The sequence below is a fragment of the Excalfactoria chinensis genome, chromosome 8 (genome assembly GCF_039878825.1).
Source record: "Excalfactoria chinensis isolate bCotChi1 chromosome 8, bCotChi1.hap2, whole genome shotgun sequence".
NCBI classification, from domain to species: Eukaryota; Metazoa; Chordata; class Aves; order Galliformes; family Phasianidae; genus Excalfactoria; species Excalfactoria chinensis.
The window spans coordinates 13,578,472-13,595,062 of record NC_092832.1 but is presented as its reverse complement, the minus strand read 5'-3'; the positions used below and the strand labels follow the sequence as shown (position 1 = coordinate 13,595,062).

General features: G+C 42.3%; 1 protein-coding gene across 4 annotated transcripts in view; it reads right to left on the bottom strand.

The window, feature by feature from the left end:
• COP1 (COP1 E3 ubiquitin ligase) overlaps window positions 1–16,591 on the bottom strand; it is a 124,191-nt gene that overhangs the window by 35,432 nt on the left and 72,168 nt on the right. The window lies entirely within an intron of this gene.

Here is a 16,591-nt window from a genome sequence, read left to right as displayed (position 1 = left end):
CGGACTGAATTCCTCATGCTCACCCTACACAGGTAACCTCTATACTTTTGTTTTTGCATCTCTCCTTGGGCTTTATTACCGATCACGAGAGATCTTGTGAAAGAGCAGAGACTAAATTTCAGTTCTTTAGATTTAATTCACAGATGTGCTGCAGTGCTACAACCACATAAAAAGGATTGCGACAAAATTAGCAATACATTTTATTTCCTGCACAACTAAATGCCACCTCCCAGGAAAACAGAAAAAGAAAAAGCAAGAATGGAAACCCCCATGAGATCCAAGCCCTAAGGCCACCCAGTGCTCTTCCTAGCCTAATGAGGTTAATCAGCTTCTCCCTCCCTGACCTTCTATTGTCAATGCTGAACTTCATTTAATTATCTCCTGCTGCTCTGGACACCCAGGGAGGGCAGGCAACACCATGTGCATGGAAGTAGAGCAGGAAGCCTCCCTTAGAATTACAGAATCATTAAAGTTGGAAAAGACCTATAAAAGAGCATCTAGTCCAACCCTTGTCCCATCCCCACCATGACCACTAAACCATGTCCCTCAATGTCACGTCTGCACAGTTCTTGAACACCTCCAAGGACAGTGACCCCACCACATCCCTGCACAGCCAATGCCAAAGTCTAACCACTCTTTTGGAGAAGTTTTTCATAATATCCAAACAGAACCTCCGCTGGTGCAACTTGATTCCATCACCTCTCATCCTGCTGCTGCTTCCTGGGAGCAGAGGCCAACCCCCACCTCACCACAGCCTCCTTTCAGGCAGTTATAAAGATCAATGAGGTCTCCAAGCTCCTCTTCTCCACACTGCACCATCCCATTCCCTCAGCTGCTTCCCATCACACTGTGCCCCAGACCTTGCACAGCTCCACTGTCCTCAGCCTTCTAACCTTGCAATTCAATGTACCCAGACAGCACTCTACACTCACCCAATCTACCTTCTGCTGAAACAACGCATCACCAGTGGAAGATTATCACTAAGATTACCCAGAAATGAATTTCAATGCCAATAGCTGCAGCTATTTCTGTATTTGCATGGTTTTGAAGCAGGGCTCTCAGTCTCACAAACAGTGCCTGGCTGTCTCAGTATCCCATGTGCTTTGGGAGATAACTGGATTCCCATCGATCAGGCCACAGCAGCTCCTGGAGCAGAGGCAGCTTTTCACCCATATTAAGGGGCTAATTGCAGAACACAGAGGGACAGGACCCTATGGCAAAACCTGCAGTCAGATGTGGCATGCAGGCAAGGTGTCCTCTTTGCTTTAAGTGCCTCACTTCATTGCATATTGAGTGTTTCCAGTTCTCTCCCTCTCCAACCACGTCCTTCTTGCAGTGCAGAAGCAGACATTCTGAGTCTCCTCCATCACTGACACCAGGATTCAAGCAGGCAGGGCCTGGCCAAGCCTCCCCACTGGGCTCAAGCTCTGCAGCTGCTGTGTCCCTTCCTGCTAGCACCAGGACACTGGGAAGTGTCATGCTCCCAAGCACTCCTTCACATGCTCCTGTTCCTTCTACCTCCAAAACAGGAGCCTCAGAACGGATGATGGTACCGACTGAAATCCCAGAGCTTTCCTACAATTTAAGCATTTAATCAGCTTTAGAACAACATGGTGATATAACACGCATACTCAGCAGATGGGATAATTTTCAAGGAGAAGTCAGATTAAGTGTTAGCATTCCTTCAGTACAATCTGAGCACCTTGCTCCCTTCCATCTCTCTGAAAGCTTGCTTCAAACCAGACACGTTTGCTAACCTGGTCAGCATACACCTCCCGAGCTACACCTCCTGGAGCTATGAAACAGTTAACTGGCAATTGTTATTTTAATGAGCAGAAATGATCCTAGCAGGGCTTCCCATTAGGAGCCAGTTAGTAGATAAGCCTTTCAAGCCTATTTTTGCTCCCAGTTTCAGCCTCCTCTCCAGCTGGCCTGTCATTAGTATGCCTCTGGATCACCAGATTTTATCCTTCAGAGGGTGACAGGGAAAGGGGGGATCTGCGGATGGGCTGAGTGAGAACGTCTCTAAGCATCTGGACAACGGGGAAAGGCAAGGGCTGCAGCAGGAACCAGCAGTCCATTGCAGCGAAGGGAAATGGAGTTGCACTCGCCTCCAAAATATGGCAACAAGCAGCTGGAAGTCCGCTGGCACCCAGCACAACGTGCCTCCCCATGGCAGCAGGGCAATCAATCACTGTCTGCTCTCATCACCGCAGGGCCAGGGGAACAGCAAGGCCAGTGGGCTCTAAAATTAGCCACTTAATTATTAATTGATTATTTCAGCAGCCCGAGTGTTGGCGCGCAATTGAGGTTTGTTGTTTTTTTTTTTTTTAATTCGACTGAAGCAGCTATTTTTAAAGTAGTTATGTGAAGACAAACGCATACTGCATTCATTAAAACCAGAACAGGTGGTCATGTTTTACAATTAAAGAGATACTCTCTCTTTCAGGCCATATGGACTTTCCGCAAACAAGATAAAAAACGCCATCTGCTGAGGAAGAGCAGAGCCCAAAAGTGAAGCTAAATGAGAGGAACACAACTCCCAGTTAGCCCAGTAGGAGTCCCACGGGGTGGACTGGGATGAGGGCACAGCCGCATTGAGTGCTGTGCAGCTCAGCAATAAGGGATCCTAGGAGCCAGCTGGTGGTCAGGTGAGCGAAGTGGGCATTGAGGGGACTCAGCCCCCAAGCTCTGTGATTACCCTTCAACTTTTAAAGCAGTTTGCATGTTTCTAGAAGCCATGAGTGTGTTTGTTTTGGTGCCAACCACACGCAGCTCCAGTGAGGTCTATTGGTGGATGGTTGGACTGGATCATCTCATAGGTCTTTTCCAACCTTGGTGGCTCTACGATTTCCTTGTTTCATTGAGCATTAAAAACCATCATCCAGCAAGTTGTATTTGTTAAGGTCTAGTTTCCACCCCAATCTAAAAGCTCACTTAAAACAACTTCCAAATGATGTTTCCACAGTGAAAAGCCTCACACCTAACCCCCAGGCAGAAGCAGCTCTCCACTTCTGCTTCTGTGCTCTGGCTTAATTGAAATATATACAAGATAATGGGAAGGAGTATGTATACATACCATAACAAATTAAACACTCTGAAGCAATTCTCATCTAATTCAATGTCACCGCAGACACCGAGCATGACAGAATTCTGCTGCTGCTCCTCCTGAATTCAGATTAATCAGGTCATATTATATCTGTTTTTATTGCCTTTTTTTTTTTTTAATGGTCTCAGAAGGCAAAGAAAGGGCAGCTCAGCTCTGCTACCACTGCCAGGAGGTCACAGACCACAGGGCTGAGTTTTTAAATAGCACTTCCAGAAGTGCTTACTTCCCCAATGAAGCAGTGCTTTCACCTTTGGGCTGCCCAGGCAACAACTCATCAGGAATTCAGACTTTCTACTGCCAAGCACTGACGAGTCCAGCAAAGCTTCCCAGAGATGCCCCAGCTCCTCCCCCCTCACCTCCAGGAAATGCAGTCTCTATCTGCAGAGGCTGCCATCACTCACTGGCTGGCTCATAAATTAGCAGGGCAAGCAGTAGGGCTGGAACACAGTGAGGAGATGAGCATCTCCATCACAGCTTGGACACAAAGGAGGGAGGTGAACAAACTGATGATCTGGTTACACCAGCACAGAGAACCAGGTGAAATACTTCCACAAAGAGAGCTGGGAATTGCTAATGGACCCGGCAGCAGCTTCAGTAATTTTATAGGATGTAATTGCTCTTGGATTTTCGGTGGTTTAAACAACAATAAAGAAGAGCAAAGTCTGTGTTTTTGCCTAAAATGCTTTTCCTTACACTTAGAGAGATTTGCTGCTAAAGTTCACGGAACAGCTGTTACCAGAAGGCTCTAAATTCACATCACCTATTGAAAAGCTCTTAAAATATACTGACGAACAGCAACTTTGGATCAAGGTTAGCAAAGTGCATCGTAGGGCAGCAGATTTTTTTTCCCCCTAATGCTCCTCTGAGTACCTGTGCATCGCGGTGGTGACGCACACAGACCAATCCAACTCTCCAGGTACCAGCAGTTCCAAGCCACATTCATCTTCCACATCACGTCCTTCACCAACAGCATTAACTACCCTACAGCTCCAAGAACCTCGCAGCCCTCCAAGGCTTTTTTTTCTGACTGAGAACTGCTTCCTAGAAGGAATACCAAGCCAAGGACAGCAAAACAACAGCTTACCTGCAATGCAACAGCTTTGTATTCAATAGATGTGATGACTAGAAAGCCCCAAGAGCTGCATGCAAAGGTCCTGTAGCTCTCCTTAGGAAAACTGAATTGCTGACAAACTGACGACCATTTTTCTTACTTCATTCAGAAATGCATATTTCTCAGCTGTTCAATATTTATGTTATTGATCTACTCAAAATATAAGCAATTTAAGTCGTTCTCATTTTTCAAGGGCTTACATGCCTGAGAATGCCAGTGGCTCTGACTGCTGCATGTCACACGGATGCTATAGCCAGGAAGATATCAGTATCCAAAACTGAAGTTGGAAAGCAGCAAATCAGATGCTACTTGAGGTTTGCTAAAGGCCTTTTGTTATCCAAGCACATCTCAAATTATTATTAATTTCTTAAAAATTAACAAGGGACCAAATCCACTTTCTGTATCAATGCTCCAGCTCCAACCTACAGTCCAGCATGTCTTGTGCTGCTGCTATTTCACTGAAACAGAAGCCCAGGCCAGCAAACAGCTCTCAGATGTACCTCTCTTGGGTTTCTTTTCTTACAACAGCTTTACCTGTTTATCTAGTATCTCACGTCAGTGATAGATCACTCCTTCAGATTTGTCTGCTTTTTTTTTTCCCTTCTGTGATATTCAAGTTTGGATCAAAGCTGCTGCCCTTTGCCACAGTGAAAGTCTGCATGACAGGCAGTAAAAATTAAAGATATTTATATAAATCTGATTGAGGAGTGGAGAGGAATATTTATACGACTTGCTTGGTAATGTTTAATCTGAATCTGGGCAATACTGGTGCAAGATACCACCCACCCTCCTCCAGTTAGGTTATCCAATACAAAACCAATACAAAAAAACAACCAAACAAAAGGGCACAAAAAAGACCACAAAAAGCACAAAAAAGTGAAGGAAGAGGTTTGATTTTTGGGAGTTTGATCCCATTTCTGCTTTCAATGGTTAAAAAATGATTTTGGACATCCTGAGGGAAGCACACTTTGCTCAATATGTACTGAAGAAAGTTCAGTGAAACCCTATTATTTATATTTAAAAGTTTACCTATAGAAGATGGTCTTTCTCTCATTCCTCCTCTACCAAGTGTAAGCAAGAACATTCAGCACACAGAAAGGATAGAACAAGACCTTCAAAGCTACCCAGAACTATATCTAGGCAACCTGCTCACAAAGAAAAGAGTTAAACACATAGTCATAACCCAATGCATTGCCCAGAGGTCCAAACAAAAGCTTGCATTTCAAGTGTCTGAGTGAACAGAAAGAGTACATGTTATCACTCCCACGAGTGCTATGCCATAAAGAGAAGGGCAAGCCACCTTAAAGAATTTTTGTTCACCATACACAAACAAGCAATAGGCAAAACAGAACTTTGCCATCAAGATGAGTTAACCAAAAGCCTCTTTTTCTGCCAAGCTCAGTACAGTTCTGTCCTACAAAAAGGAAGCTTGCATCCTCAGAGGTAAAGGCTCTGGCTAAGCTAAAAACAGAAGCAGAATCAGGAGGTACAACCTCAGTCTTCCCTGTTGAAAACTTTTCTCCTGTTAGTGCAGAGAAAGAGGAAGGAGATGAAAAGGGACAACATCCTGATCTTAAAATAAGCTCACATCAACTGTGGTACACTGTCATATGGTGCACCGTATTGCATTACACTGAAGATGACTTTTCTGTAAGGACCAGTGCACATAACATGCAAGCTGATTAAGGGCCAGATAAAGAAGTGTAGCTCTTTCTCAGACATCCAAGATAAGACAGAAAACTGCTATCGGTGCCCAAGCCTCAAAGATGAAATACATTAAAATGGATTTCCTTTAATTTGAGATCCAAATTTGATTAAACCATTTGTTACTATTATTCTGGCTTCTCAGATCTGTCACATTTTGTCTACTTACTCCCATATACTGGAGGTGGCACGAGGTGCTGCCATGCAACCTTTGTTAAGTGCAATTAACTTTATTCTAAAGCAAGGAAGCAAGAAAAAAGGAAAATGAACTACAGAACTTCAACTTTTGCAGAGTCTGTAACAACAAACAACAGCACTTTGAGGTCTACAAGGGAGTTAGACGGAAAGTTAGATTTCCCTATGACAGAGGGGTAGACTGGAGTTTGAGCATAGGGTTGAGTGCTCCAGCTCTGGGAATAATCCAGTGCACTAAGGCACATGAAGGCTGGTCTTTTCCAGTGTATAAGAGAGTATGGAAGAAAGAAACAAAGCCAAAGAAGCTCTACAAAAGATTGATTTCACTCTATAGAATAAGACCAGAATGGACCAGGATCAACACAGGCTTTGGTCCATCACAAGCAATTGCAAGGAGAAAAGACAACATGATAGTTTCCACTACATAAAGAAAACAGATGCTTTGGAAAAAAAGGAGAGAAGACAGCAACATGTTAAGCATGGGGAACAAAATGGACTTGAATTCAAGAAAACAAAGCCCTGCAACAAAAATTAAAACAAGAATTTCCTGAAAAAATTAGATAATATCAACAGCAGTGAGTTGACACCAGTGCCCTCTTTACAAACTATTTCCTCTCCTGTAAGCGAAGAGATTAAATATGGGTTTGATATAGTTTGAAGCAAAGAGCCTTTGGCAGACAAAGCAATCCGGAGCATTTTGCTGAAGAATGCAGCGTTCTGCACTTGCAGCATGACAAATCACATGGCGAGGAGAGAAGAGAGATAAAACCATTTCATCCCAGCATTTCCCTGCTGGAAGATCATTACAGCACAGGCTGTGATAACTGGTATTTATTTTTCCTGTCCATAGCTTCCCTTCAAAAGAACTCACAAACAATGAAAATTCTGTCCCAGTACAGTCAGTGTTACAGGCACAATTACAATGTTTGCTGGGTATAGCTTCATATTCACCACGCTCCGTTGCAGAAGTTACAAGTACTCTGTTTATGTAACTAAAACAAAACTACTCTTTTGAAGAATTTGTTTTACCTCTTCTTTTTAAAAGAAAAGAACAGTTTTCCTGAATATCCATTTTCTTTTACCCTGGCAGGGAAACCCAGCAAGGTATTCAAGGAGTGATGCCTTGCTCTGCAGCAGCCAACTGGAACAACGTCCTTATTTTGTATTTCATGTGTGCACCCAACGTGATTTGGGATGCAGCGCTTCATTCATGTTTGCTCTCCGAGTTCTGTCTAGACAAGTGGTCTCAAACACCTCTGTACAGCACTCCCAGGGAGCTCATACACATCACAAGCATTTAACAGCCACCCACCAAGGGCCCAGGGTTGGAAAAGCACTCAATAGATTTTTCCCTGTGGGTTGAAGCACCCTGATGTTCTCTTCCCTTACATCCTAGCTCAGAGGACTATGCAACAGTAAGCAAGGTCCATACGATTTATTTTGCTGGTGGCAAAATCTGAAATCTATCTTTTAAGTAAGCCACAGAGCAGTGATGTTAGTAGGGCCATTAACGGGGAGTTTCTAAAGCAGAGGAAGGCACTCAGGTTTTTGGGGATGACTGCATTCTGACAACTCAATCTCATTTTCTCATGGTGTAATAAAGACTACTATTGGAGGCAGCTGCCCATCATATTTAAAGAATCCAACACACAAATCCAGCCCTGATCTCCACGTAAACAAAGGCAGAATGCAGTTCTGAGAAGAAGGAAATGCCTAGCAATCTTCTATAGGGCAGACTGGATGATGCAGAAAGCAATATGGCAAAGGCTCGCCACATGCAAACTGAATTCAAGCAAGCTGCAGTTGCATGGAGCACAACTGGTAGACTCAGTCTCATGTCTGGCAAAACCAACAGCTCAGTAAGCACTCTTCCAAGGAAAGGCACAGGGAGGTGACAGCAGTGGGCTACAGGTTAGCGTTTGATATACGCTGACAGAGCTCTGCAGGGAAGATGATACCCTGCTTCAGCCACTGACTGTAATCTCTTACACCAAATGCTTCACTTTTTTAATACATATCAACACTAGCATTTCACTGAAGATCTATATCTCCCTCTACTGAACAGAAAAAGGGAACAGCAGCCTTGATGGGATCTGCCACCTATTTTTTAACCTTTGGATTCGACTGATTCCCTATGGCTTGAAGTTACAGATGACATTTGCCAGGGTATGGATAATGGTCTTTATGCACTGGGGACGTTTTTTATTGACTTGTCTAAAGCTTCTGACATAGCAGCCCGTAAAGCCTCCACTAAGTAACTTGTCCCATATTAAGGAGAGAAGGAGGAAACATAAAGCATTAGAGATCTTAATCCATTGAGAAAAATAGCTGAGGTGGGAAAGGGAGCAAAACAGATTTCTCTTGAACTCCTTTGCAACTCTGACCTTTATGGCTTTAAAGAACTGCAGAGATTTCTCATAGGAGTAAGGGATAGATGGTCTGTGTGCAATCCGAAGTTTTTCATATATCAGATTGCTGGAAAAAAACCCAAAAAATATTCAGTACAGATAAGGCAGATCTATCAGTGTTACAAAACTAATGAAGACAATAGACCTGCAGAAAGCTACTGTTCAGACTCTTATTCAAACTCTTCTTCTTGATAATGGAAGTGTATGTCTATATCCACTAATTCATATACTTCAATGACCATAAATGACTTTCATGACACCCAAAATATGTGAAGAGAAGTCATTTAATTGTAAGAAGTCCCCCAACCCATGCTATCATTTAGATACAATGTCTGAAGATCTGAACTGTCTCAGGAGCACCAGAAGTCTTACTTCTGGTACAAAGACTGCTGGCTACATCCATCAAAGCCATCAGTACCACCTCATTTGCTAAGCAGATCTCTCCTGATTCAATATACTTGCTGCACACAACATTTGACCTTAGTGTAAACCAAAGGTCTTGTTACTAATAGCCTCAAAGCACTGCAGGTCATGGAGCAGCGAGGGAGATGGTAGTCAGGCTCACTCTGACCACAAGGTCCAAGACAACAAGTTCACACAGGTAAGAACCTGATATACTATGAAAGATAGACATGAAAAGGAACATCCTCCCTAAGATTTTATTAGCATGTTTATGGAGCAACAGCTTTAGGATTTCTATTACATCAGCAAACATCACACAAGAACCACCAAACAAGCTTAAAAGCAAACAAACTGGTTCTAGGACAAGTGCAGGCTGCTGCAATAGGCATTACAATGTGCAACTGAGGACACAGTTTGTCCAATTCTCAGCCAAACCCAATGTGGCCTCAGCACTATACCATGCCTCTCTAGCCTGAGGAGATACAAGCCTCCTCCTCTGAGGTTTTGGAGGTGATGATCTCACTCATCACCTGAATGGCCATCAAAGTAGATTCCAGTCTGGTTGGAAGAGATGATGAATATTAAAAGATATTGTCACAATCACTAACACTCAAACTTCAGATTGGAGTGCTTCAATCAAAACCCTGAAGATATGGTAGATAATACAGATGAGAAAATAAGTATGGAAGAAGTACATGATGTGTGGAAAAGTGGCAATCTACTACCTAGCTAGGCAATGAAATGACCCACATGAATTGGATGTGTATATACATCTACAGCCTTTCTTTTTGTCACCAGCTCGAGATGCAAGTGTCTAACAGTTCCTCTTCATACAAGCTCCTCACAATCTAGACCAAGCATCTTGAAACTCTCCTCTTACAAAACATGGGCAATCTTCAGATGTTCAGACTCTATGAAATGGAGCCTTCTAGAAAACAGAGCACACTGCATTTGTAAGTTGCAGATTTTTTCCTAAGCAACGTGACAATTTTCATCAGTTTGTATGGAAAAGGTACTCAGTGTTGTCTAAGTCCAATTGCACACCGTACTCAAATAAAAGCCTGTAAGCAGTTTGAAAAGGAGGTACAACAATGAGGCACTAGAGAAGATGTCATTCAAATAAGTAATTCCTTTAAATTCAGCCATCAGAAACAAACTGCAGCTTTGGAAACTGAGGTTGAAGCAAATTCAACTCTCAGGAATACAGCAAAAAGTCCTAGCAAGAGCAATTTGACATTTGGAGGAAAAGATGAATCTCAGAGCTGCCTATTCTGTTCCTCAATTTCAAGGGTTATTTCAATCTTAATTTGAAGTTTGTAGTGTTGACTAAATGACTTCTGCACCAGTTGTAAGACAAAATGATGGGGAAAAGAATATTTAAGCAAACAATAAGAAAGCTCGTTTCTGCTAATGGCAGATTCATCCTTTTCTACAGAGAATCAAATGGAGCTTCTCAAGTTCATTTCATTCGTTCTCTTGTCACTGAAGTGTGACGATCTCTTGGATAGTTTGGTACCTCCCAGTAGGTCTCTGTAGTGGTATTCACTATGTATTGCAAGTACTCGACCCAGTGAATCTGACATGACGTTTTCTGTGTAAATAAAGTGAAATAAGCTTTGAGTCCTGAAATTTGTACATACAACACCTCCTCCATGCCTGTGAATGGGTTTTATGTTCTTTTTTCCTAACCAGGACTGATCTAAAGGCACTGCACAGCGCCTGGCTGAACTGGCATCAATCTGTTGGGCCCACACAGGCAGGTCAGTTTACACACAGCATTGGTTTAAGTAACACGGTGTGGCTGCAGTTCCTCCATTTCCCAGTTCTGAACAGGTGCAGATTTATCTTACACGTCTGAAATCTGAGCCAGAAAGACAGTCTTTGGACAGGCATCAGGACAGAAGGCAGTTTGATACTTCAATTTATATTACATTCCAGCATTTATGAAGAGGGATCACTTTCAAATCAAACCTTCAAGACAGAGTTCTAAACTAAACAATCTTCCTAAGCTCAGCGCTTCCCCTAGATTAATTTCTATCAGTGCAGACATATGATTACTACCACTGGCTGAAACCACAGAATCACAGGAGCTAGAAAGGACCAAAAGAGACCATTGAGTCCAACCCCCCTGCTAAAGCAGATATGCTTCAACAGGTCTCACAGGTAGGCATCCAGCCAGGCCTTGAATATCTCCATAGAAGGAGACTTCACAACCTCTCTGGGCAATCTGCCCCAGTGCTCCATCACCCTGACTGTAAAGAAGTTCTCCCATATGCCAGTCAGGACAGAACTTCCCGTGATCAAGTTTTAGGTCATCGCTCCTTATCCTATCACTTCACACCACTGAGAGAAGCCTGGCCTCATCCATTTGCCTCCCACATCCCTTTAGATATTTATCAACACTGATCAAATCCACTAGACTCTATCCCTTTAACCAGGTAGATGAAGATGTTGAACAAGACCAAACCCAGCACTGACCTCTGGGGAACACTGCTAGTTACACCTCTAGCCAGTCTCCATGCTTCTGATGACCACCCTCTGAGAGCTCTGCCAGTCAGCCAGTGCTCAATGCACCATCCACTCATCTATCCCACATTTTCTAAGTTTCAGAACAAAGATGTTGTGGGAGACCGTGTCAAACACAGATACCTTCCCTCAAGAGACCCTTAGAAGACTGAAGAAGGGCTGCAGATGCTTTCCTAGTCTGCAACGAATGACACACGTGCCACAGTTTCTGGAATTAGTTTAAGCCATACTACGTCAAGCATGCACTTGAAAAAGCACGGCCTTGCCCCCATCTTTCCCTGTCAATAGCCTGAGAGATTACAGACTAGAAGAAACTCACTGAATACCCATAAAAAGGTAAGATACCCTGCAGGTCCAGCTCAACAGAATTTACAGGCAAGTCCTGGACTGCTGCATGCTGCACCAGTTCCATAAAGGCTGAATTTTCTGTGCTGCTGTGAACTTTATCCACATGCTTCAAAGAAATGCCTAGCCTTAGCCCATGCCTTTGAATACCAAACTCAATTCAAAAGCTAAAGGCAATCCCGTAGCTTAAGCTCAAAGTAGTTGCTTAACTCCACCCTAAACATATCACATTTTCACACAGATAGATCCTTTCTGAGTCATTGCTGGCTTTCAGTAGAGCGAAGTACTTACCCAGGAGAATCTATTAAGGTAAGACCTTGCTTTCAGCTGGAAAACATTAATTCTCTTCCAAAAAGGCACGCTGCTTTCTTGGTCATTAATATCACATCATTCTTCTGAGATGAGTGACAAGGCAGGCAAGTCACCCAGATCTCAGGCAGCATGAAAGGCTGGCTCTACACAAAGATATTGGGAAAAGAGAAATCACTCCCTCCAGTTACTGCAGCAAGAAAATCAATATTTCACTGGACAAAGATGGTCTTCGATGCAGTCCTGCTCGGGCACCAGGTACATTAGCAAAATTGAATGATACTGACTAAAAAGCCACACGTGACCTTGAACTCGAAGTGCATCAGGGCTGCGCAGAGAATTTAAGAGGTGGGGATACAGTTGAAAAGAAAAAAATCAAAACAAAACGGTTGACATAGCAACAAGGAGTCCTTTTTCAAGTTGTTCGCTGTGAATCAGAATCATTAGTTTCGTGGCCTTTCAACAAGGAACGAAAGGCTATGGCATTCAAAGGCAGAGTGTGATGCCATTCTGTAATGCTGAAGATGGTGCAAGAAAAATGTTTTTAAATAGCATGCAAAACCTGCTGGACAAGGGCAAAGTCATCTGGGAAGGACAAGCAGTTACTTGGGAAGTGCACTTGCTCGGTAGCGTTGTACAAGTAGGGAAGGGAATAAGGAAAAGGGACAGAATGGGGAATGAATGCATGGACAGGAACAAGCGGAGAAGCCTGAGCGTGGGGAAGACACTCCCCCCCTCAATGTAGACAACCTCAGCCTCTGAGGCTGTAGTTTTACGTAAACATTAATACCAGCACAATGAGTGGTGCCCTATGCTTTTCTGGGTCAGTACACCTGAATCTACACTGTCAACAGTTTGTGACAACGCAGTGATATCTGACTGAGGTTGAAACTAACCCACCAAAGTGTTAAGCTCTGAACATGATGCAGATGTTTCGCTGCACTTCTGTCTATGTATACTCATCAGCTGCTTCCACTTGTTTATACAACTCCTGGGAAGCAGGTAGTCTGCCTTGCAGCTGTGCAGCTCTGAGGAGCCCCTCTCATCCCCAGTTCAACCTGCCACATTTATGGGTCCTGCATGGAGAAAAAAATCACATGAAAGATGATGATGAATCTAGTGCAAGAACTCAGGAATTCAAAGTTTTGATGATCTGATCTCTGCATAATATATGGGAAATAAAAGGTCAGCAGTAGCTGCTGACGGTATTACAGCATGCTGGGAATAAAGCATTGCTGCTATCAATAGCTGTGCTTAGCTCACTGGAGATAGTAAGACAAGCTGATCTCACCCAGACTGCATAACTTGGACTTTCAAGCTGCCAACTGTATGCATTTGCAGCCCATTTTTCACTCTTTTTTCCCCCTAAAAGCCAGGAAACAGTACTGCTCAAAACTATATAGGTTGAGGGCATCAATGCTATTGCTGAAGCAGAATAATAGCAACCTTTGGCCATGATTTATATGGCTAATTTCAGGATAAAGACCCACCTATTTTTAAAAAGAGGAAAAGACCACAAAAGTACCTGATTTTATATTTGTCAGTGATTACAGCTTATACTGCACAATGTTTCAACTCAGTAAGCATGCAAATAGAATCTTTTATGAAAGGAACAGGCAAAAGGGATCTTTTCTTCTTTATGTGCCCTCTCCACTGCAATGGATTTCATCAGGTTGCAGTTCTGATGTGATAGCTTTCTTCTCACCTGAATGGCCTGTCAAATTTTAAGACAATTATTTCCTAAACCAAACACCTATTTCTCTATTTTAGGCTCTACTTCCAGTATATTGCTTGCTTGTTTTGTTTTAAGCCACAAAAATGATCTTTTGGTCATCTGAAAGCTTTTGGAGTAAAGAGTCCAGAAAAGAAACATCTATCATCCATCTAAGATGGGAATCCTGGGATTTGCAACTGTAATAGCAACTAAAGCAGTTTTCTGCAGCATCTACTTGAAGCCAAGCCAATACTTCACTCTAAAGGAGGATGCTTCATATAGAGATAACGCATGAACACTTGTGCAGAGCAACATCCAACCCAAACATCACAGCTACTCTTGGCTTTAGTGCTATTCCCAGTGGGTAAACTGAAGCACAGAAGAAATCCACAGATACAATAAATTCCAGTTCTAGCCCACACCAAGCCCTTCTCAGATGATGTTGTTCAAGGCTGAAACAACTTCTCCTGCCACAATAAAGGGCAGGGATCTGCTGAGGAACTCAGCATGGGGAAATGGATGACAATCTTCAGAGCCTGCTACCTCAGCTCACATCGTCTGCACCATGGAAATTAGCAAACATTCAGAAATAGGAAGGGAGATACTTCAAAAATTGAAGAAAGTGAGCAATTACAAAGTGAATCTCTCTCTGAATATTTTACCCATAGCATCACTGGTAAAGGTAAGCGAAGAGTCAACATTTTACTAACAAATGAGAAGGGATACATAAATACCTGCCTGAGATAAGGCAGAGAGGATCTTAGGATAGCCATTCTGTTTTTGCAGAGAACACAAAGTGGGGACCAGCACAGAAACTCAAGGAGATGCTGATATATCTGAAATATCTGATGAGGAAAAACAACTTCAAAGAGGCATTCTGAATAGATGGACACAAGTGGACTCGATGCTTTTTCAAAGGTAGAGGAAAACATTTCATTAATCAAGATGCAGAAGAACAAGGCCATACTATAATGGATTTCAGCTGTAGGGAGAGCTGAAGATTGGCCCTCAAGTGAAAATAAAGGGCAATAATAATTGGAAAAAGAAAATGTGTGACAACCTAAAGACCCAATAGCGAATCCCTAGACTTGCAGTCAAAATTGCATTACTAAAGCAAAGGTACCAATTCACAACCTATCCTACGTACAGAGAAAGGGGGAATGGAAGACACGCATTTAGTAATTTAATCATGACATAATTAAACCAACCCACATAATCTTTTTATACCTCAAATATTACATACGTTCCCCACCAACCATTTCATCAATTGCTTCTCAAGTTCTAAGCTGTAAGGATATATACACACATACATGCACGCAAATACAGCATCAAGTTCCATCAAACCAACACTATGAAGCACCTACAGGAGCAACACTTCTGCTTAAACACTGCACCCAATTCTGTTGTCTGTGCAATGTTGGGAAATCAGGGCTCCTTTGTCACTGAAAAAAATCACTGGGAAAATATGTGAATGATGTGAATTCTCATCACTGAAACTCCTCTGAGCATCTAAGCAAGTCAATGCAGAGACAAACCCACTTCCTAAAATTGCCCATTATACTTCTTAATGAATTAGTGTTTTCTACTACCCATCTTTATTTCTGTGACGGCAAACAGGAACCTCTGCACCCCCATGCCTTTCCTTTTTAAACACTGTTTAAAGAAACCAGCTTTTCTTTGTTTATTAATTGTACAGCCCACGTGACAAACACGCTGTTCACAAGTTACACTGTTGTTTTTCTTCCACGGACTCAATGAAATTAGTAAACAAGATCAGTTCAAAATGATGGAGAAGGAAAAAAAAAAAACTGCTTCTGTCATAACACATTAAACAGGAGAGTGCTTACTTTCATACTCACTATAGAGAAAAATAAACTGATTTCTTTGCTCCAAATTTTTACTTTAGCAATAAAACCAGCTTTTAAGATCCCTCTTTTTTGGTTAATTTCATCTGGTGTTTTTTTTTTTTTCCACTCGTATTTATTGCTGAAAGATTAATTAAAATTCTTTTGTGGGAAATCATTCCCACCAGTATAATTAGTCCACATAATTGCTCCCACAACCACTGTTAAATATCCATTTTGCTTTTTATTTAGACTTAATTACCAAGCACCAAGAAGATGCTAATTGGTGGTAAAGATGCTTTAACTTTTTACAAAAAATATCGTCTGTCTTCCCCCTATGTGCTCTTCCCTACTACAAATACCATTTTACCCTCAGCTATCTCAACCTCAAAAAAGCACATGTGGTGATACAAAGCTTCCACTTAACCCCTAATGTCCACTAACGCCTCTTTCCCCAACTAACTTACTGAAGACAAGTGTGGTTTTAATTTGGTACGAGCGTGGCCTGATAGATTCAGACACGCAATCTGTTTTCATCTCATGTGCCCCTCCAGCTCCAAAAACCTTCATAGATTTATCTGTGCCTTATCCTCTCCTCTGCCTTTCAGGTGGAAAAGAATCCCAGTCACTGATTTATCAGGAAGAATTCTGCTTCATGGTGCTGTTACATATCTATTTTAATCAGTAGCTGATCCATTTGAAGCTAGTGCTCTCATCGTTCCCAAGAGCCTTTCACAGATAGCCCCTTTCATTCAAATGCTGCTAGTAGGTATTGTAATTCAATTCTATTCTTGCATGTAATTCACTAACCTTCAGCAAGATGCCTGTCAAGCAAGTCAATATTTTACACTCCAACTTGAATCCATTTTTTGCAGTGTATCAAAATGCAAATGTATTTTTTCCTCCTAAGAGTCAATTCTAAGC